The sequence below is a fragment of the Clarias gariepinus genome, chromosome 2 (assembly GCF_024256425.1).
Source record: "Clarias gariepinus isolate MV-2021 ecotype Netherlands chromosome 2, CGAR_prim_01v2, whole genome shotgun sequence".
NCBI lineage: Eukaryota > Metazoa > Chordata > Actinopteri > Siluriformes > Clariidae > Clarias > Clarias gariepinus.
The window spans coordinates 43858087-43879901 of record NC_071101.1 but is presented as its reverse complement, the minus strand read 5'-3'; the positions used below and the strand labels follow the sequence as shown (position 1 = coordinate 43879901).

At 40.0% G+C, this 21815-nt stretch overlaps 2 long non-coding RNA genes across 2 annotated transcripts; both read right to left on the bottom strand.

Moving 5' to 3' along the window:
• Positions 1-9554: 9554 nt before the first annotated feature.
• LOC128543590 (uncharacterized) lies at positions 9555-11190 on the bottom strand. Its single transcript, XR_008365754.1, has 3 exons — positions 10979-11190; positions 10003-10075; positions 9555-9603 (listed from the first exon to the last, which is right to left on the bottom strand). It is a non-coding gene; the product is annotated as an uncharacterized LOC128543590 (long non-coding RNA).
• An 18-nt stretch (positions 11191-11208) lies between these two features.
• LOC128543601 (uncharacterized) lies at positions 11209-12943 on the bottom strand. The gene is made up of 3 exons (XR_008365755.1): positions 12548-12943; positions 12396-12459; positions 11209-11678 (listed from the first exon to the last, which is right to left on the bottom strand). It is a non-coding gene; the product is annotated as an uncharacterized LOC128543601 (long non-coding RNA).
• Positions 12944-21815: the final 8872 nt, after the last annotated feature.

The following is a 21815-nucleotide window of genomic DNA, read 5'->3' as shown; positions in this document are numbered from 1 at the left end:
TGACTCTCGAATGATGGAAATTCTGTTAGCGACAAAGGTTTTAAAGCGAAGTTTTTTTATTGACAATGTATCTCAAGACAGTTGTGCTGTCGGTCCAAAACAAAGAGTCCAGCAGTTCTATTTCCAGTTGACCTTTCAACATTTTGTCATTGTTTACAGCAACCACTGCCGCTGTCAATTCCATTCGGGGGATAGTAGTTTGTTTCAAGGGCGCTACGCGAGAATTCCCCATCATGAATGCACAGTGTGTGAGTCCATCAGCATTTACTAACCTAATGTATAAGACATTTACATTTACATTTAGACATTTGGCAGACGCTCTTATCCAGAGCGACTTACATTTTTATCTCATTACACATCTGAGCAGTTGAGGGTTAAGGGCCGCGCTCAAGGGCCCAACAGTGGCAACTTTGGTGGTTGTGGGGTTTGAACCTGGGATCTTCTGAACCGTAGTCCAATGCCTTAACCACTAAGCTACCCCTGGCCCAGACAACTCCATATCCCATTTCACTTGCATCTGAGAAGTGGTGAAGTTGTGCTGTAGTTGTAACTCCAAAGCCAACTGGTTTTACGCATCTTGGTATTTTTAAACTTCCGTTTGAGGTTCAGTGCGCGCTGCATGGCTGCGCTTCGGTTGTTGGGCATTTGAATAGCTGCTTTCCTAAAGGGTAGGCCAATGTAGAAGTGATTGTCAGTGAACTGCAGGGAGTTAGTTACATAGTCTAAAAACTGATAGTCCTCTTGTGACAACTCAGCTTTGTCATCACAGTTCTGTTGTACTGTTTTGGTTGTACTGTTGTATCAGCATTTGTTTGACACTTTCGATGGAAACTCTGTTGACTGCAACGATCACTTGTTCATTGTCACACGTGCCTTCCTCGACCGACTCTCGAAGAGGTCTATTTATGGTCCATCCGAGAGCGGTCTTTACTGCATATGGCCCATTGTGCCTGCTGTTGATTAAAAAATAAGAGAAGGTTTAAAAATAACCGCTCCTTTCATGAAGAGTATTCAAACATGTCGTTCATGAAGTTTGAATACTCTTCATGAAAGGAGCGGTTATTTTTAAACTTCCGTTTGAGGTTCAGTGCGCGCTGCATGGCTACACTTTGGTTGTTGGGCATTTAAATAGCTGCTTTCTTAAATGGTAGGCCAATGTAGAAGTGATTGTCAGTGAACTGCAGGGAGTTAGTTACATAGTCTAAAAACTGATAGTCCTCTTGTGACAACTCAGCTTTGTCATCACAGTTCCGTTCAGGAAAATCGTGGTTGTACTGTTGTATTAGCATTTGTTCTACACTTTCGATGGAAACTCTGTTGACTGCAATGCTCACTTGCTCATTGTCACATGTGCCTTCCTCGACCGACTCTCGAAGAGGTCCATTTATGGTCCATCCGAGAGCGGTCTTTACTGCATATGGCCCATTGTGCCTGCTGTTGATTACTCGCCATAGTTCTAGGAGCCTATGCTCGTTGTTACCTATGATAATTTCAACTCTAGCATTAATCTGAGTCAATTTTACTTCGCTGAGGTATGGCCACTTATTAATGTCGTGCTGTTGTGGAATGTTTTCCACTGAGACTGGGATACTCTTTTGTGTGAACACTTTGGGGAGTTCAACAAAGGTGTTTTCTTCCAAACCACTAACCTCTAAGTCAGTAAGCACGTAACTTTCTACTTGTTTCCTCGCGTTCATGGTGCTTAACATGATGTCAATTTTTTTACCTTGTATGTTTAATCGCCTTGATAATGACTCTGTACAAAAAGTAGCAGAACTACCTGGGTCCATAAAGGCGTACACTTCTACTGTCTTATTACCTTTCTTGGACTTTATTTTAACAGGTACTATGGAGAGAATACAGTCATCTCCAGCCCCGACGCACGCTCGTTTCATGACTTACTGTAACAGGCAGTGGTACAGTTTCGTCGGCTTTTGCGATCGCTTGAGCTGTGTCTTGTGCTGCAATGTGTAGCATGCAAGGATGTTTCTTTGAGCACAACTGACATGTGATTTCCTTTGTGCAGTCTCTGCTTAGGTGTCCTTTTACTAAACAACCAAAGCAGAATTCATTCCTTTTCAAAAATTCCAATTTGTCCTTATATGTCTTATCGTTAAACTGGTAGCATTCATCTAGGGTATGATCTTTCACGCAGATTGCACAAGGTTTAGTGAAGGCACTGATAACTAATGCACTACTACTCTTTACCGTTAAGTCTTTGTGATTTTCACCAACCTGTTTAATGCCGGTTGCAAAGCTGCTACCCCTTTTTCCTTCCCTTTTTTGCTTGAATCCTGGAGGGGATTTGTTGCGGTGTTTTTTATCACTAGTCGAAACGTTCAGGTCTCCAAAAAGTGGATTGGACATTACCTTTGCTTCTCGTTCTACGAATTTTATCAGCTGCACAAACTTAGCTCTTTTCTGATTGCGCTCCTCATACTCTTATACGTGGCTTCTCCATTTTTCACGCACTTTGTAGGGCAGTTTTGAGGCAATACCCCTCAAGTTGGTGGCATTGTCTAGCTTATCCATATAATCGATGCTTGACATGGTATTGTAACATTTTACTAGAAACAGGGAGAAGGCTGTCAGCGACTTTCCGTCCTCTGACTTTATTTCCGGCCAGTTGAGTGCCTTTTGCATCAGCGTTGTAGCGATTATTTGTCTGTTTCCAGACTTGTCATGTAACAGCCTCATAGCTTTTGCATAGCCGCGATGTTCTGGCATGAGCTGGCAGCTTGTTACAAGGTCCCTAGGCTGTCCTTTAGCATACTGCTCAAGAAAGAACAGGCTATCCAGATTGCTATCGGTTTTGGTTTCGATGAAGTGTTTAAAGGCTCTTACAAAGGACGTGAACTCAAGAGGGTCACCATTGAATGAAGGAACGTCGCGCGGAGGTAAGGAAAGTTGCCTCTGACTCTTCGCAAACATTTCTGTAAGATCTGCCTGAAGTGGCATCCTACCCTGAGGCTCCACTATGTCAGTGTTGTAAAGTGAGTGTTCGTTACCTTGGTAGGCCATTCCATTAGGATGCTTGACATTATGGGTTTGGCACTCACGGGCATGGTTAAGTGGGTTGCTCGGAGGCGTGATGGCAGTTCAAGGTATTCCATTGCCGAACTGTGGTCATAGTGGTCGTTGTGCTCCGGTTCGGGGGGGCATGCACCACTCGTTTCGACCACCACGCTCCGTCTCGCAGGATGTTGTTTTTTACGGTTCTGGTAAGAATTTAGTTCAGCTTTGGCTATTGCAAGCGCCGTTTCCATTTCCAGCCTTTCCTTTTGTGCCTTTAAACACACATCCAGACTGTGCAACAGCTTTTTTCCACAAGCCATTCATCTCCTCAACAAAAAGGGACTGGACTGATAAACACACACACACACACACACACACACACACACTAACACAAACATTATCACACAGCTTAACTCAACTACCTCAAAATATTGGGACTGGACTGACTAATCAACACAAGTGCAGACACACTTACCTACACCACCAAATTATCGTACACACCAACCTGTAAATGCTTCACTGTTTATCTTTTGCACAATGATCATTACTGGACTAATTTTTGCTCTAATTCCTCAATTCTTGCTGCTGCTTTTGAAGAATGTTTACGTTTACCCACTACCTCAACACCATATTTTATGTTCTGTTATGTCGTGGTTGCGCACTGTCACTTTGTTGTTGCTCTTGTTTGCACATTTGCACGTGCACTTTATGTTGTCTGTAAAAATAGTTATACTTAGCTAGTTAGTTTTTGTTAATTTATGTTGTAATTTATGTTGCATGTAGCACCTTGGTCCTGGAGGAACGTTGTTTCGTTTCACTGTGTACTAACTGTATATGGTTGTAATGACAATAAAGCCTACTTGAACTTGAATTGTGCTTGTTTAGCCTTTAGTTGTGCTTCCTCCAGTTCCAGCGCCTGCCGATCTCTCAAAGTTGCTGCTTTAGCCAGCAAAGCTGCTTTGTTGGCTTCTGCTCTTTTTAGTCTAGCTTCGGATGCTGCTGACGTTAAGGACCTCTTGGATGCCGCTGACGTTACGCTTCTGTGCCTTTGGGGGGCGGGCATCTTGCGCTCCAGCATTGACACACTGTTGTTTGGCGAAACTCCATTGTCAACTGTTTGGGGCAACCTAAAGCGATTACTAGTGTCCGCGATCCACGACTTCACTCTTACCATGAATTTGGAGCAGCGCGTCAATCTAGGGTAGTACCAGTGGTGCTGATCGGTTTCACGCTTTTCATGATTTGCGCATGATCGCACTGTTACATTGCTTTCAATAAAGTCATTTAGCAGCCCTTCGTATTGGCGGCACCTGGCTTTAACGTCATGCAAATTACAAGCATTGTCCATAAGCGCCTCTAGTTCATTGTATAATACAGTCAACTGACTCCACTTGCCTTCTCTGGCGTTCTTTAGTTCGTGAAGCTTGTCTGGAGAATCGTTTTCGTCGAGCACCTTCACCCGCTCAGATTTGACGATAGCGACGTTGTCCTCACCGTGTGACATGGTGAAGTTTAAAGCAGGCAAGTCCTCTTGTCGCTTTAGTTTTCGGTTTCTCGTTGGCAGTCGATGCGCGTTTTTGAAATCGCAAGCGCGCTCTTCACTCCACGTTCACACTCTTAAATCACTTATCTTCATTTTTGCAGCGGAGCAAGCTTTTGCCTTTACATGTACATGCATGTTATTCACAAGTTCTGAAGCGTGTCTTTTGTTACACAGTTTCACTGACGACCCCAGACATTTAATTGATTTCTTTGTCTCTTGTTTATTTTCAACATCAAAGTACAACGGTTGTTACAGTTTCTTGCATAAATCCACTGTAGTCACAACAAGTTGCTTGCTGTGTTCTGTAGCTTCGATAGATTACAGTTACAACAACTCTTTTAACTGTATTCCTTTTAGCTTACTGTCTCACGGTCAAAAGCTTGTGTGCGCCACACCTTTCTGTATCCTTCCGTGTCTCAACAACAACTAACAACTAACGTGTGTGATAGACATGAAACTACATAACTGTGGGATGATGTCACAGAACAACTGATAAAATTATGTCACAATACAAATTATAAGTATGATACTTAATGCTTAACTAATAAACTGAAATAAGACAAACATAACAAATCACAAGCATGAAATATGGCCCTTACACTGATTTAGACTACGTAGTGAATTAAAGAGGGGGATCACGATGCCGAATCGAAGTGCTGAGCCCAAACCTCATTTAAATTAAATTAACAAACATTATAAGTAAAAAAAACAATAGCCCACATTTAGAAAGCGCTTATAAATTCTTTCCCACATGAGTTGGTTCGGTGGTATGCGCAGAGCACCGGAAGATTTTTTCTGAAGCTCCGAAATCACTGGGGCATTTTTTCTAAATAGATGCTATCTTTAATAACTAATGGAGGTTTTGAGCTGTATACACACGCATTCCTGCCTAAACACTCTTAAAACTACACCTGTGACACAATAACAGTAATATTTCGAACATTCTGCAGGCTGACATTTGGAGAAACTAAAAAATAATGAATAAACCAGTTGTTGGGTCAAAATAACCCAACCAGGTGTTCATTTGTAAACTACATGTCATATAAGCCAACATGAGCAACCCAACAATGTGTTTAAAGTACCTGAAATAACTCAGAACTTAAATAACAATAAACAGATACGGAGATACGCTATATAACAGTTTATACTTTGTACAAATCAAATTGTCAGCTAGTGAACCTGATCTAACCAATTAACCAATGTTTTTTTTTTTTTTTTTTTTACTCATTATTGTACAGTACATATCAATAGCTCTGGTACAGATTTTTCATGTTTGTTGTGTAAAGTATTAATGTGGAAATTACCATCACTATTGTATTTACTGTGACGAGTGAAAATTTCACTTTGCGCCAACTGGCGGCCATGTTACGAATGACGTTGAAATGCAACTGATTTATTTTGGCCGCTGTCGTCTTTACACGGCGATGAGCGTGATGGTGATAACCATTCCCATTGAGTAACCACTTTAAATTCACTGCATCATCGTAGGTAACATGGGTCAGGCAGAGACACATCACCCATTGGCTTGGGTCCTGTCATGTCCTGGCCAGTCATTTAAATTGGATAGATCTACAGTATATGTGTGTGTGTGTGAACTATCTATGGACCTTTAAGGCAAAGTTCATGAAAACAAACAAACAAACAAACAAACATCGCACTTGTAACTGTATTTACAATATATCTATTTAGAGCATGTTATCTTTTCACATTTTCATATTTTAATTCTATTCCCCTTGTGAACGTTAGTGAGTTTTGAACAGTACAGGTTGGGTTTAGTTCTGTACAGATGTTGCAGATGCTGATGTCTGTTATTGTGTGTGTTCCTACAGGCTGCACACTGGAACAATCCAGAGAGACAAAAGAAATCACTGCATACACAGGAGACTCAGTACTGCTGCCCTGCTCCTGCACTGACCTCCACAGAACACCTGGAACATTCACATGGGAGAAATACATAACAAATAAATATGTAGAGATATCTCCTGAGAGTGATCAGTACAAAGACAGATTACAGCTGGTTAATGATCACTCTTCAGGAAATCTCTCTCTGCTCATATCACACCTGACTGTAAAGGAAGGAGGAGATTACAGGTGTAGTGTTAAAGGTGGTGAATACACATACGTCAGACTCACTGTTAAAGGTAAATGACTCATTTTTATACACAATGCTACTTCAGTGATAATCTCATGACAGATTAATCAGATGTTGTAAATCAACCAGATAACATCTTACACCTAATTAACAGACCAGATCGTCACCTACACATTTAATTATCACTTTATTGCTCTATTTCGCCCTCTAGTGTAATAAACATAGTTTTTTTCTGATCTTTCCACTCAGTTAAAGTCCTTAATATGATTTAAACACTGATTATAAATTCATTTGATTGAACATAATTTACATTTAATTTGTACCAGTCTCAGTGTGTGTAGGCCTGTGTGTGTTGTATTGTATGTGGTGTGTGTGGATTGTAGCCAGTAAGAGTCATTCCCTAACCAGGGACACAAAAGCAGATTATTTCATAAACTCTTCTGTCCCAAAGACTTTTCTGTAAACTTCTTCCATAAATGTTATATAAAATATCTTCTGTATCAACTTTTATACATACTTGTTTTAAATACAGTATGCTTATTTTCTGGCTTATGTAAGAGAGTGACCTTTGCTGGCAGAGCGGAGAAATGTCCTGAGTTCTCTGGGCCAGAAAACCATAGTGACCAAAGAGACATTATTTAATACGTTAATAGTGAATTTTTCAGTGAAACAGAAGCTCTGCTGAAAAAAAGGTAGGCACATCAGTCCCTTTACCCCAAATTAAAGGGGGTAAAATGAATAAACCGAGATGCGTGTTTCTTAGCCCCACCCCCGTGAACACGAATTATTCAGAGAAAAGTCATCATAACATGCCTTGTATTTTTTTCCAGATTTTCTACCTTATTTAGTCGTGTCCAATTTCTCCCCATCACTAGGGGGCTCCCACATTAAGGCTACTACTACCATTCAGCTGGGAGGGCTAAGACTATCCTGTGTTTCCTCCGAACGGCGTGACGTCAGCCGACTGCATCTTTTCGAACTGCTTGCTCACGCACCATTAGGGGCGGAGCAACACACTCGGAGGAAAGCGCTAGCCGCTCCTTCCGTGTGCGCGAGCTCACAGACGCCCCAGATTGGCTGTAGAGCCGTGATTATTGTGGGAGCGCGAGTACCTCTCATCCATCCCCCCTGAGAGAGCTCGGCCAATCAGCTCACTCTGTGCCTCCGGCTGTGTTCGAACCAGCGCTCCCCGGATGATAGGGCGAGCACTTTACCACTGCGCCACTCTAATTTTAATTACTCTATACACAACCCGTGATTTTTATGCTATTTTAGAGAAGGAAAATACAAGTGGAACCTTTTTTTTTGTTATTTATTTATTTATTTTTTAAATATTAACTTTCAATATTTTATAAAAATACCAAAGAAAATGATTGTGTATAGAGTGATTATAACCAATACTATTTATGTTATGATAAGGAAAATATTCATTTCTTCTATTCCAGTAAAACAGTAATAATGTTACAAGTTATTTCCACAAATTTAAAAAAAGGCCTGAATCACTGCAGGTCTTCAAAATCCAGGTCTTAAAGTGTGGAGAGGTACATTTCAGTTTAATTTGCATTTAAATGTTACCTGCCATTGTAAAGCACACACAGTAAAAAAACAACATCCCAGGTTTAATAGGAATAAGGAATAGGAATAATTCCTCCGCGTTTGGGAAAACTTTATGCGTGCAGTTGAGCGCTGATTAGACTATGTAGGAAATTAAAGAGAAGGAGATAAACAATGATAGCACAAGTTTAGAAAAGAAGTTATATTTCAACTATATAAAATAATCCTGCATCTATTTTTAGGCGTCACAATGATGACTGAACTGAACTGTATGATTTTGTAAAATAATAAAAGTAAACAGGGTGCGCTATTCTGTGTTGTTTTCTGTGAACTTGTGCATTTTTCCCCTGCTTTCTCAAATCCTCCTCCTATTCTGTAATCGATTCACACTGTCTTCAGGTAATGCCATGTGATAGCAATATCTACGGTGGCCCAGAAGGGCAAATCATCTTTCCCGTATATGTGTGTGTTTTTTCCCTTGTAAGTGTGTTTTTTTTTTTCCTTGAAAATGTCCGCTTTTTCCCTTATAAATGTCGTTTTTTTCCCTTATAAATGTCGTTTTTTCCCTTATAAATGTGTTTTTTTTTCATTGAAAATGTGCGCTTTTTCCCTTATAAATGTCGTTTTTTCCCTTATAAATGTGTTTTTTTTTCCATTGAAAATGTCCGCTTTTTCCCTTATAAATGTCGTTTTTTCCCTTATAAATGTGTTTTTTTTTCCATTGAAAATGTCCGCTTTTTCCCTTATAAATGTCGTTTTTTCCCTTATAAATGTGTTTTTTTTTTCATTGAAAATGTGCGCTTTTTACCGTGTAACTGTGCGCTTTTTACCGTGTAAATGTCTGCTCTTTTCCGTTTGTGCGCAACTACTTCTTTCCCGTGTGAGAACTCTTTCTCCAGTATTTTGCAAGCTAAAAACTGAAGCTAATGCGCAAAGGACTATGGGAGTGGGGTCAAAACGCAACTGAACACCGAACCTTTCCGGATATCAGCTCCAGGACTCAACATCATGGAGTATACAGTGAATTATAGCGTGATAAAGTTATAATTTTCACTAAATTTTCAACTGCACACACTTACCAGGTAATGTTTAATATATAAAATTAATCAGATTTTACTGTTTTAGGCACTAATGATTACATTTGTAGCAGTGTTAATACTATTGGAGTGTTTGGGAGAAATGCCGAGCCGAGTGTAAATGGCAGTGATTAAAAGGAATATTATCTCATTTAGACCATTAAACACTGATGTAAACCATCAGCTCCATGGCATCTCTGTAGTATACATCCACATATGGATTTATAAGCAAGCTAATATCACTATGCTAACTAATAAAATACATGTATGTATTGTTGGTGCAAAAAGGCAGAGCATCAAGGGTCCGTCCTCTCCACGACAATCTACAACAGGGGAGAAATAAAGACATGTTATTATAAGTGTCTAGTAAAAAGACTTCATGGTGTTACTATGCAGCTCCATGGCATCTCTGTAATATACATCCACATATGGGTTTATAAGCAAGTTAATATCACTTCATGATGTTTGACATCATATGACATCAGTTTGACACACGCAGGCAGGCACGCACACAAAATTTTATAGAATGCAAGCTTTTAGTAATGCTGTGTATTAAAACCAATTATTTGGTTTTGCTATTAAGGATTGCTGCAAAATTTGGCCCCATCTCCACCATTCATTAACACACACATGTTCATGAAGAGAAATGTGTCCCTGTCCCCTGATTAAGATGTGCTCAGTGGTGTTCTTGAAAAGAGAGGTACATACTTCAGAGCACTCACCTTCTGCTCAGGATGTAAAGCTGGTGTAAAAATCAGCTGATACACAGGCAGTTGATGATTTACACACAGTTCACTGTGAGAAGAAAAACACACAATCATACATATATTATAAGGAGTATAAACATATATTTAATGACTTTAATGACTAGAATAGATAGAACCTGAACAAAAGCCCCTTTTCTTGACTGTTACATACATTGTGTAAGCACAAAACTAACTATTCAGAAGATCTCTAGCTATGATAAAACCACTACATTATACAGCAGTATACATTATATGGCACTCAGGAGCTCCAATAAACTACATACAACAATTCGTTAACCATCTGTAACATTTAGCACATAACAGGAGCAGCTCAGGGATAATTAGCAATAGTTGCTGCTATCTTAGCTCTTTTAGTAAGCTAGCGCTTAGCATAATTATATTGGCTTGCTTATAGATTCATATTTGGACAGGCATTTTACAAAAACAATAGAGCTAACTGTTTACATCACGTATGTGTGTCCAAATACACTATTAAACTAATATATATCAATAAACAATCTAGTTTCCCCATGCTAAGCGTTAGCGGTTAGCATAGTGATATTAGCTTGCTTATAGATCCATATTTGGACAGGCATTTTACAAAAACAATAGAGCTAACTGTTTACATCACATATAGGTGTCCAAATACACTATTAACCTAATATATATTAATAAACAAGCTAGTTTCCCCATGCTAAGCGCTAGCGGTTAGCATAGTGATATTAGCTTGCTTATAAATCCATATGTGGATGTATACTACAGAGATGCCATGGAGCTGATGGTTTACATCAGTGTTTAATGGTCTAAATGAGATAATATTCCTTTTAATCACTGCCATTTACACTCGGCTCGGTATTTCCCCCAAACACTCCAATAGTATTAACACTGCTACAAAGTTATCATTAGTGCCTAAAACAGTAAAATCTGATTAATTTTATATATTAAACATTACCTGGTAAGTGTGTGCAGTTGAAAATTTAGTGAAAATTATAACTTTATCACGCTATAATTCACTGTATACTCCATGATGTTGAGTCCTGGAGCTGATATCCGGAAAGGTTCCGTGTTCAGTTGCGTTTTGACCCCACTCCCATAGTCCTTTGCGCATTAGCTTTAGCTTTTAGCTTGCAAAATACTGGAGAAAGAGTTCTCACACGGGAAAGAAGTAGTTGCGCATGTAGCCCGCTACAGGATAGGGTAGGGTAGGTTATGGTAAAATGGAGAAAATGGGCCAATAGCTAGATTCGCAGGAGGGATAAAGTGAGTTGCATGGAGAAGAATGACTGGAGTCACAGATAAAATTGTCTTGAATTGTATTGATATGTATAACAATGAGTAAACAACTCTTTCTAACAGGAATGGAAATATAAAATAAAAACAACAGCAATAGTAATTTCCCAATCCTATCTGAGCTCAGATATGTCAGTCTTGCCAGCGTAATAGTCAGTGTTCAGTCAAGTAAAATCCAAAAAGTCAAAAGTCTGTGATTGGTGCGATTTCGTCCTACCGCACTGTTGTGATTGTTCATGAAAGAAGAGCAACCTGCCCTTCTGGGCCAACTCGGAATGGCTCCGGTTCGATTCAAAAAGAAAGGCTCGCCATCTTCCTCGTCAGGAAGAAATCCAGATCTCACGGTCCCACAAAAACCTAGCCTGTAAACAACAGGGCTATTACAATTCGATTCACACACTCTATAGTGATGTATATGGCCATATGTGTAAATAATGCAAGTGCTTTAACTAAACAAGCACAAAACATTCATTTTAATTTCTAACTAATCTAGACAGTGCATGTTAATCATGAATGCAATCTTTAAATCACAATCATCTTATTTTATCATCATAGTGCACATTTCTATCAGAAATCATTAATAAACCATACACTATGGTAGGTTATCTGTACAGTACCGCTCCTTTAACTGAACGACCAGGAGCATTGCTTTACATTGCATAGTAATGAAGCAATATGTTGATTACACTTAATGTACAAAATAAATTTACCAAAAATATACAAAGGTCCACAGACTGTAGTTTTACAGTTTGTTAAGGCAGCAGCATCATAAAAAATATGCAGAAACATCAATACAGGGCTGCTCAAGCATCATTGTAACAAGAAAATAAAATAGCTTCATAACCCTTAATATCAAAATTAACTTCTTCCCCATCATCTTATTTTAGTGCGTTTAATATTCAACAAGTAATATTGAACTATCATTAGCACACTAGATAAGTGCTCAAAGTAGTTAAACTTCATAAAGAAACTGTGTGTTCTCCCACAGTGAAAACATGGTCGGCTCCAGCTACAACTAGGAGCATTAGGCTAGTTAGCTTTTCCATTAGCCTGATTCGCCCAGTCCCAATCTAACTCACCAGCGCGCTTCAAATGTTCACTCTTAGAGAAGATCCTGTCCGCTTCATCCACACCCGTGCAGATCTACAACATTGAAATTGGCCATTATGTTTCCCGTTAACTTCTTGCTAGCTTTTTAGCTTCAAGTGTAGCTTAACAGCTTCCGACTCACCGCGTTGATTCCGAAGTTCAAAAAGTTCACCCAAGTTCGTCCCTCCGAAATCCTTGCAGATTTCCGGTATGGATATTTGCTCAATTTATCACGTTTATAGTTGTTTTTTTTTCCAGCAATAACTCACAGTTTAAATCAACAGTGGTCTCACGCACATCCGTCTCTGTGTGTGTGTGTGTGTAAGCACATGCGACGCTACAGAGCAGGTGAGGGCGGGGCTTGCTCCCTCTTAACCAGTAGGAGTCTTACATTTACTTCTCGGGGTTTTATTCTTATATTTATATCATTCATCTTTTATTTTGAATTTACTTTAGCTCCATTTAGTGATGAACAGGCTAATTGTGAATCACAATTTGACAATAACAATGTTGTAGTGCATTACTGAGTCATGCAAAACTAACTGGGGTTACACGCACAAACGGAAAAGAGCAGACATTTACACGGGAAAAAGCGCACAGTTACACGGTAAAAAGCGCACATTTTCAATGGAAAAAAAACACATTTATAAGGGAAAAAACGGACATTTTCAATGGAAAAAAAAAACACATTTATAAGGGAAAAAACGACATTTATAAGGGAAAAAGCGGACATTTTCAAGGGAAAAAAACGACATTTATAAGGGAAAAAGCGGACATTTTCAAGGAAAAAAAAAACACACTTACAAGGGAAAAAACACACACATATACGGGAAAGATGATTTGCCCTTCTGGGCCACCGTAAATATCTAATGTCTTCATTTGTTGCACTTTGAATTTGCCATGTCTTTATTAACACCTCTCAACACACACACACACACACAAACACACCAAAACACAAAGAAAGCAGATCAAACGTCATGAGCATGTCCCTTCCCCAAACAGCGCAGCAATGAGCATTTACAGTACTAACATCTGAACTGAATAGCTCATGATACATACATTTAAACAATTTATTTATACAGATGTACCTGTATTACATGGAAAGTTACAGGTTTGTTACTGGATGATTTACTCCGATAAAGAGCCGTATAAGAACAGTGGCAGCGGGCACACCTAAACATAAATGCAGGATTATTTTTTATAGTCCAAAAAAAATAAAAAATGCTTCTTTAAATGTAGCCTATTGTTATCTTCTTCAAATATTTGTTAATTCAATTCAATTCAATTAAATTTTATTTATATAGCGCTTTTAACAATGGTCATTGTCTCAAAGCAGCTTCACAAAAATGTAAGAAACTCATTCAAAAATAATAACAAAAAAATTTAAATAATTAAAATAATTAAAAAATAATAAAAAATATATATATAATAATAATAAATTGTGTACGTGTAAGAAAAATGTGTCTAGATAATAATGAGATTAATGACTAAAATGTCTCTGATAAGCAAGCCAAGGGTGACACCGAATTTAGTATAAACGAGGTTTGGGCTCGGGGCGTTCAGCGTCGTGATCCTCCTTTAATTTTCTCCGTGGTCTCATCAGCGCTCAACCGCACGCATGAAGTTTTCCAGAGCGCCCAGGCAGAAGTAGAGTAATGATTATGAATGCTTCGGAAAAAACAGCAAGGAAACTTACTTTGACCATTTTAATAATTTATTGATTAATTAGTGATGTCTTTGGTTTCGGCTGTGCTGATGGTGATCATGTCATCTCTTCATCTCCGCACCAGTAAACGCGCCTATAATTCACTTTTCATACGAATTACATAATCTAAAATTTGTTTTTTATTAGTTTATATAAGAGCAGATATTTTGTTTCTATAAGTATATATTTTTTATATCTCTGAGGCGAGTATACACAGAATTTTAGTTAATTTTCTGACGCGCTCAAGTTCACCGAAAACAATACAGAACCCTGGTTACTTTCTTTATTTATAAACGTTTTTTCATCATTGTGAGCGCACCTAAATAAAATAGAGTCTAATAAAGGCTATGTAGCTTATATAGGTTTATTATATATTTTTTTGCATGTTAATCTGACAACGTTTGAATTTTATGGTCATTTAGTTTAATTTATTTAAGCTAATAAATCTAATTTAAAGAACAAAAAAAATAAGATGACACAGGACCCTACACGTGTAGCTTTTCTAATTACACATAATAATATCTAAAGGCTCAGTGTGTTAACGTTTACATTGCTTAAATACGATCTCCAGTGGTCTCCAGAGCCGTCATTCAGTTATGGTAATGGGCGTTTCGTTTTTCGAAACACGCTGTAGCAGTTAACCAATTATAAATCAACGCGCCATGTGACCAATCACAGCAGTGAGGGCTTACGGGAAAGGAGGGGTTTAGATAGACTGAATCTTCGAACTGCTTCACACGAGTAGTTTCCGAATCATTTAGAAATGGGGTAAATTGAAATCTATTTTTGGAGAAAACTAAAGTGTTTTTTGACCTTGCATACATGTAAACCTGTTTTTAGAGACCCATTAAGCAATATTAGCAACCTTTAAAATGGCATAATAGAACCCCTTTAATACCCACATGCAGCCGAGAAAAATAAACCTACAATAATACATGAAACAGCTCCAGCATAAAAAATCCACAGATAATGCATAGAGAGATATCAATCTCTTGTTTTTTATTACCTGATTTTATATTAAATGTCTAGTCAGATTTATTTTCTCTCTCTTTTTGTTGTTTATTAAATGTACAGTGTTTGGGATTTGTGTGTTTCTCTGCAGCGGTGGTCTTCTTTGTATTTCACACTTCTGCCCTGTTGGTGATGTTCTGCAAATTTTTTCACTTCCTGTGAGAGCACTTCCTGTATAAAGCATAATTGTTTGAAATTGCTAAATTTGCAGGGTGTGATCTATAGAGTGTGTTCATTATGATCAGACACAATGCAGCAGTTATTCAGTAAGAATGCAGGTGTGTTTCTTCTCCCCCTCATACTGCTTCATGTCATGAGTTAAATCACTTGGAGCTGATGCTGCTAAAGTGAGATTTTGTATGTTGAATCAAAAACAGTTAAAAGAACATGTGAGCATTGTGTAGTTTGTGTTCTGTGGATTAACACTTGACCATGAGAGTGACAAATGATGAGAGACATTTACATTCGAAACGACACTCAATAATCTCTTTCACTCATGTATATTAAATAAAATATTAGATTTGTTTGTTGTTAACGTCTGTGTCACAAGCCTTTAAATACTTGTGCTTGTCTCAGTTGAAACGTCCTTTGAGGAAACCACAGAGCTATAACTGTGTGCTGTGCTCTCACCACCACAGTGCAAAATAGTTTGACAGTATTTGTCCATAATGTAGTGTGTTGCACTGTTGGAAGTGTTTAAGTTAGTGTTTAAGTCATTGCACTTCTTTTAGCCCAAACACTTTGACATTTAATGCAGATCATACATAGGATGAATTGTCCTGTGAAGACAGATGGTTTTCCCAAAATTTCATTCATTTTTTCTGATTTAGGCCTATATGCCCATATCAGCATCAATTTTGCATGCACCCCACAAAACTTTTAGCAAAACATATAACTAGGTCTCCTGAACACTGTAAAAAAGAGTCGACCTCAGCAAAAATCACCCTATTTTCAGGTTTTAAAAGACACAAAGGTCAGCTGTTCTGGAACAGTTCTTGCAAGAACAGTATTATCAAGCGTATTTACAAAATCCATCAATCACCATAATTAAATTGGCTCTCATAAAGACCATCCTAGAAAGGCAAGACCAAAACTTACCTCTGCCGAAGAGAAGAAGTTCCCTTTCAAAGGCTACATTCGATGCTGCGTGAAAACGCTATGGAAACATCTTGTCATGTTGCCGGTTGTGAAGCATGTGTGTACCAAACACGCCAAATTTTTGGCTTTTATAACCTCGGTCAGGTGACGTCATCTGATAGATGTGTGTATAATCCATATTGGAGGGCGATCTCTACACTTTACTGCTTCGATTAAGTGCTACGCGCGCGCCTCGCATTCCTGGGGCTTAAACTCGTGCATCCGGCACAGCAGTGAGAGACGGATTTAAAACTCCTTTCTTTCGCGTTCTCATCGGATCGGGAAATCCCTCTGTCCGCTCTCAAGCGCGCGCTGCGCTTCTTGTGAATGGGCAAGGATAAACATCCTCTCTTGCTTACGCGCAGAATAGCCTCTAAGCACTTAAAAATAAATAAATAAAAACATAGACGGCAGGTTCTGTCGGGTGGCCGGGGGTGGAGCCTCAACGACGCTCTCTCCCCTTTTCTTAGCAATCTCCATATGAGTTAACCCTTTCATGGAGTAAGCTGTATTCATCCCGTGTTTTCCTGCCATCAACTTATTTATTTATTTAAATATAATTGAGGTAGAAACGCGGAGTTATATGATGACACCCAGATAGAAGAGACGTTTCCAGGCTATCTCTCTTCTGGGACATCATCCTTCCTGAAAAGCTATTACTTCCTTTCAAGCTGTGTAGACTTTTTATCTTCCCTGGAGGAAAAAGCTTTTCAGGCAGCAGGTCAGGTTGGCGCATTGCACATCATGGCGGTTTTTGCACGCCTACCAGGCTGACCTGCTGAGAGACTTGAGTACTGGAGGGGCTCTGTAAGGTAAGGCGTATTGGATTTACGCCGGGCCACAGACTTGTCTCTTCGTGCAACAATGCAGACGGCTCGTGCTATCGGCCGTTTTATGGCTGCTATGGTCTCCGCGGAGAGGAACTTGTGGTTGAATCTCAGGGGCATTAAGGAGAAGGATCGTGTATTCCTCCTCGATGCCCCATCTCGCCTCCCGGCCTACTTGGCGATGTCGTTAACTCGGTCGCCACTAGGTTCATGAGGCGAAGTTATATAACAAGCCTTAGGGAAATTCCTTCCCCGCCTTGCTCAAGAGTCGGGACTGTCGGCCACCCAGTCTCGACCGGGTCTGACTGTTGCGAGGCGTGAAACACACAAGGAGAGTGTTTTTGAGCTGGGCACCCCCTTGCAAGATTGGGGTGAGTCACCCTATCCACCTCAAAAGAGGTCAGACTGGAATATTGTCTTCACAAAGAAGCCCTGAGGTTCATGTGCCCAGGACCGTGGAGGGTGGCCCCCCAATGGGAAGAGGCACGCAGAATTCCTTTTAAAGAATGAAGTGTTCTCCCTGGCACCCCCAGGAGGTTGGTGTTCTTGCTCCGCCACCACTGGTGTTTCGGGCAACTCCAGTCTCCAATAATTTCAATTCAATTCAATTCAATTTTATTTGTATAGCGCTTTTAGCAATTTTCATTGCCGCAAAGCAGCTTTACACAGTCAAATTATTATATAATATATATATATCGTATTATATATTATATATATATATTATATATATATAATATCGAATTATTTAAGTTTGTATGAAATGTGAATTTGTATGAATCAAAATGGTCAGTTTGACCCTGATGAGCAAGCCGAGGGCGACAGTGGCAAGGAAAAACTCCCTGAGATGGTAATAGGAAGAAACCTTGAGAGGAACCAGACTCAACAGGGAACCCATCCTCATTTGGGTGAAACAGAAAGCAGTAAATGATCTGCATTTATACAGTGTGTAGGGTGGGAGGCAGTTCAGCTATAATAGCTGATGTTAATTGATGTTAATATGGAGTCCAGGTAGTTATTGAAGACCCAGGTAGACTTGTAAGAAGTTCCAGTCATGAACTATCGAACTGTCAAGTCCCCAGAGAAACAGTTGCCAACACCAGTCAAGGCCAGAACTATTTTCTAGGTAGAGAGAATCATTCCCAGACACCAGACGCATCCCAGAGAGACACACGGGGCATCCACGTGACGAGATCTTCAGCCAGAAGCGGGGCACCAGGATGGGTCAGACAGGTCCGGAGGGCAGAGGGAGTCTGGATCACTGGCAGCTCAGGAACGACATGTGTAGCTCGACAGAGAGAGAGAAAGAGTGAAAGGTTAGTGAATTGTGAATAAATTTCTTATACTTAATCCGAATAATATTATTAAATCTAAAGTGTGACCTGCTTTATGAGTGGGTCCTACTACACACTGAATGGCAATAAAATGTTAGTTCTTCGGGTTTTTCCTGCCGTGTTCAGGATGCCGAACATCTAACATCCCCCCGTTTAACCAAGCCACTGAGCTTTGCCTCTTTCTGAGAAACTGGCAGCGTGGAAGCTACTGCCAAGTATATCTCCTTGGGTACTAAGCACTGTACAGAGAAACTACAGGATTCAGTTCTCACATCACCCTCCGCGTTTCAATGGCGTGGTTTCCACTTCCATGAAACCGGAAAGTGCAAGAGGAATGGGGGGCTGCGTCTAATTTTTTTTTTAGATTTTGCGGGCTTTACCGCTATCTAAAAATAAATCAATGGAAATATTGCCACAAAACAGGAGGTTCCTGAGGTTCGCTTTCGGGGGCGAAGCTTACCAGTATCAGGTCCTTCCATTTGGTCTAGCTTTTTTACCCGCACATACACAAAATACATGGATGTAGTTCTGGCTCTTACGACTCCAGAGCATCCGTATTGAATTACATGACTGGCTGGCCCAGTCTCCGTAGCTAGCGCTTCGACATCAGCATGTCGTCTAGCTAATCTTTGTTTCCTAGGATTTAGATCCAATGCCATGAAAGCATGCTCTTTCCTGTTTAGAGGACAACATTTTTGGGTGTCACATGGAATTTGAGCGTAAGCGGGCACAGCTGTCTCCCGCTCGTGTCGATCCATTCTCAACATGGCTCTCATGGCAGCTGTATCCACGGTGACACCTTTGGACCTTCTGCACATGAGAGCATTTCAGTTGTGGCTAAGAACCAGGGGATTTTACTCTGGGGCCAATCCCCAATAAGGGCTACACGCCAGGTGCTTCGTACCCTTCCTATGTGCTTCAGACCCCGGTTTCTGACTCTGGGTCCCACTCTAAGTTCGTCTTGTCGTCGCAGATGCTAACGACAGCACGCTTCTCTCATGGGCTGGGGTGCGATCTTAAATGACCGCCCAGCCCAAGGGAGCTGGAGAGGCCATCTTTTTGCGTGGCACATCAATTGCCTCAAAATCATGGCTCTACAGATCTGGCCTTAAAAAACGCACGTTTTCGGAAAAGGGATCCCACGACTTGCCGCGAGTGCGCGCGGCAAGCTGTGAAAATGCCCTTCAGTACCTGTAGAGGGCAGTCGTGTTTCAGTCTAAAGTATTGTGTGTCTACTCACGCCGAAAAATGTTATGTCTCTTAGGCGCCCATTGACGGCAAGCGACAGAGCTCATAAACGTGTCAAGCTCAAACTGATATGTATTTATTCTTCATTTTCATTCAGAATTATTATTATTAGTAGTAGTAGTAGTAGTTCTCCAAATTTATTATTATTATTATTATTATTATTGTAACGCACCCGGGCGTGTGCAAAAGGACTACAAAGATGTATGACGTTAGCCTATATTTACGCGCTCTCAACGCAGACGGGTACTGGTGGCTCAGTGGTAGGTGATTCGCCCGCCATGTGGGAGACCCGGGTTCGATTCCCAGCCAGTGCTCAAAATGCCGGTGCTATTCGCTAAAATACCATGATATAGCCATTACATTATTAACTTATGCTTCAGTACTAAATGCATGTTTGCAATTGGGAATTTTTTTTCTTAAGCTATGAAACACATTAGCACTCACCACACAGTTGCTGTAATTTAATGATTATCATAAGCAAAAAGTGTAAAACAAAGGATTCACATTTATTACATTTTCACCCAGAGCGGGATTCGAACCAGGGTCTGGACGATTTTATAGGATATACGGATATTATACAGATATTATTTAAGCAACGCCACACCACGTGGAAAGCAACAAAAATGCTTCAATTTCATTGGCTGTTACTGAGTGTCAGCTATTCACGACTGGCCCGATATCGGCGGCCGAAAGTATATCGCATCCGTAGTGGTTTAGCACTACCATTGAAAATGAATGGGAAACCGTTTAGGGATTTTTAGCTAAAGAATCCGCGGCCGCCGCGCGGGAACACAGAATCCCCGGGCTTCGACTGCGCTTTCTCCATTCTTTATTACAGGGGCGGACTGGGACCAAAAAGTGGCCCTGGACTTCCTGGCCCACAGCAGCCCACACCATAATACATTGGCTCATTAATGTGGAGATACATTTTTAACACCAGTTATTAGTATAAAAATATAACACAATACAGAAATCAATGCTATTTAAACATGTTATTTGAAGTATCACTGAACATATATTGGGTCAAAAAAACGAAAAAAAAGAACATCAAGACAAATATAAATCTATAAAGACAATATTTTAAAAAGAAATGGCAATAAAACTGAACAGGTAAGCTGAAATAAAATCAGTAGCAGCAGTAGCTCACGCTAGTAAACTAGTTACTTATTTTAATTATTATGGTAGTCAATATTAACACGAAATAATGCTGAGAAACATTATTTCAATTAATATTGACCACCATCATAATAACTAGCACAAGTTAGTGCTGCTACTAATTTTATTCTGTTTGATTGCCATTCTTTTCACTTGGCTCTGGTAGATGAGGGGAGACGTGTTGGTCATCATCAGCATGTATTATGATGTGGGATGTGGTGCGCTGCTGGGTCCAGCCTCACTGTCCCTGACCTGTTATAGGCAGAATCTGTTCATTTAAAGCATTTCACAGCATTTACCTCTAAAGCTTTTTCTTATTTTCGCGTAACCTTTTCTTCTTCCTGCTTTTCATTCATGGAAATTATTATTAATTTGCTCAGAAAATTCGCTGCATCGAGAAAGGATCAATATCTAAAAATTTAAAGATGCCCACGTGTGTGGACAAAGAATACAAAAGTGTATAATCTTTAATAAAGTTAATCTATTACAATGTTGTTTTCAATGCTGAAGCAAACATGATTTTGTTTTAGTCTATTCATTGAATACAACGCGACAGCGCGCTCCGAGGTGAAGCGCACACACAGTTACTGTAATCCCCCATCTCACCTTTACAACAGGTGTGAAGTCATCAAACCAGTTTCGTTGCTGGGGGAATTCACAGAATTGGGGTTTTTTTAAAACAAATTAACAAGACCGAGCAGACTTCAGACAGGGGGTTTGGTTGGTTAGAAGTGGCGCTGACGGGGGGGGGGGGGGTGGTGGGGGGCGGTCGGGAGTCTCGCCCGCGGAGCAATTCAGTGTAGAACCGCCACTGCCTATTTTCCACCACATCGCGGACTTCCCTGATCTCCATCTCCGCGCTTTGCTTTTATAATGTGGAGCAAGCCCGAGATCATATTAACGTAGAATTCATCATTCAACGTTATTCATATCAGTGTATAGTAAGTGTGATTTGAAAAGTGCTATAACTCCACCTGCTACAGTTTCAGCCCAGTG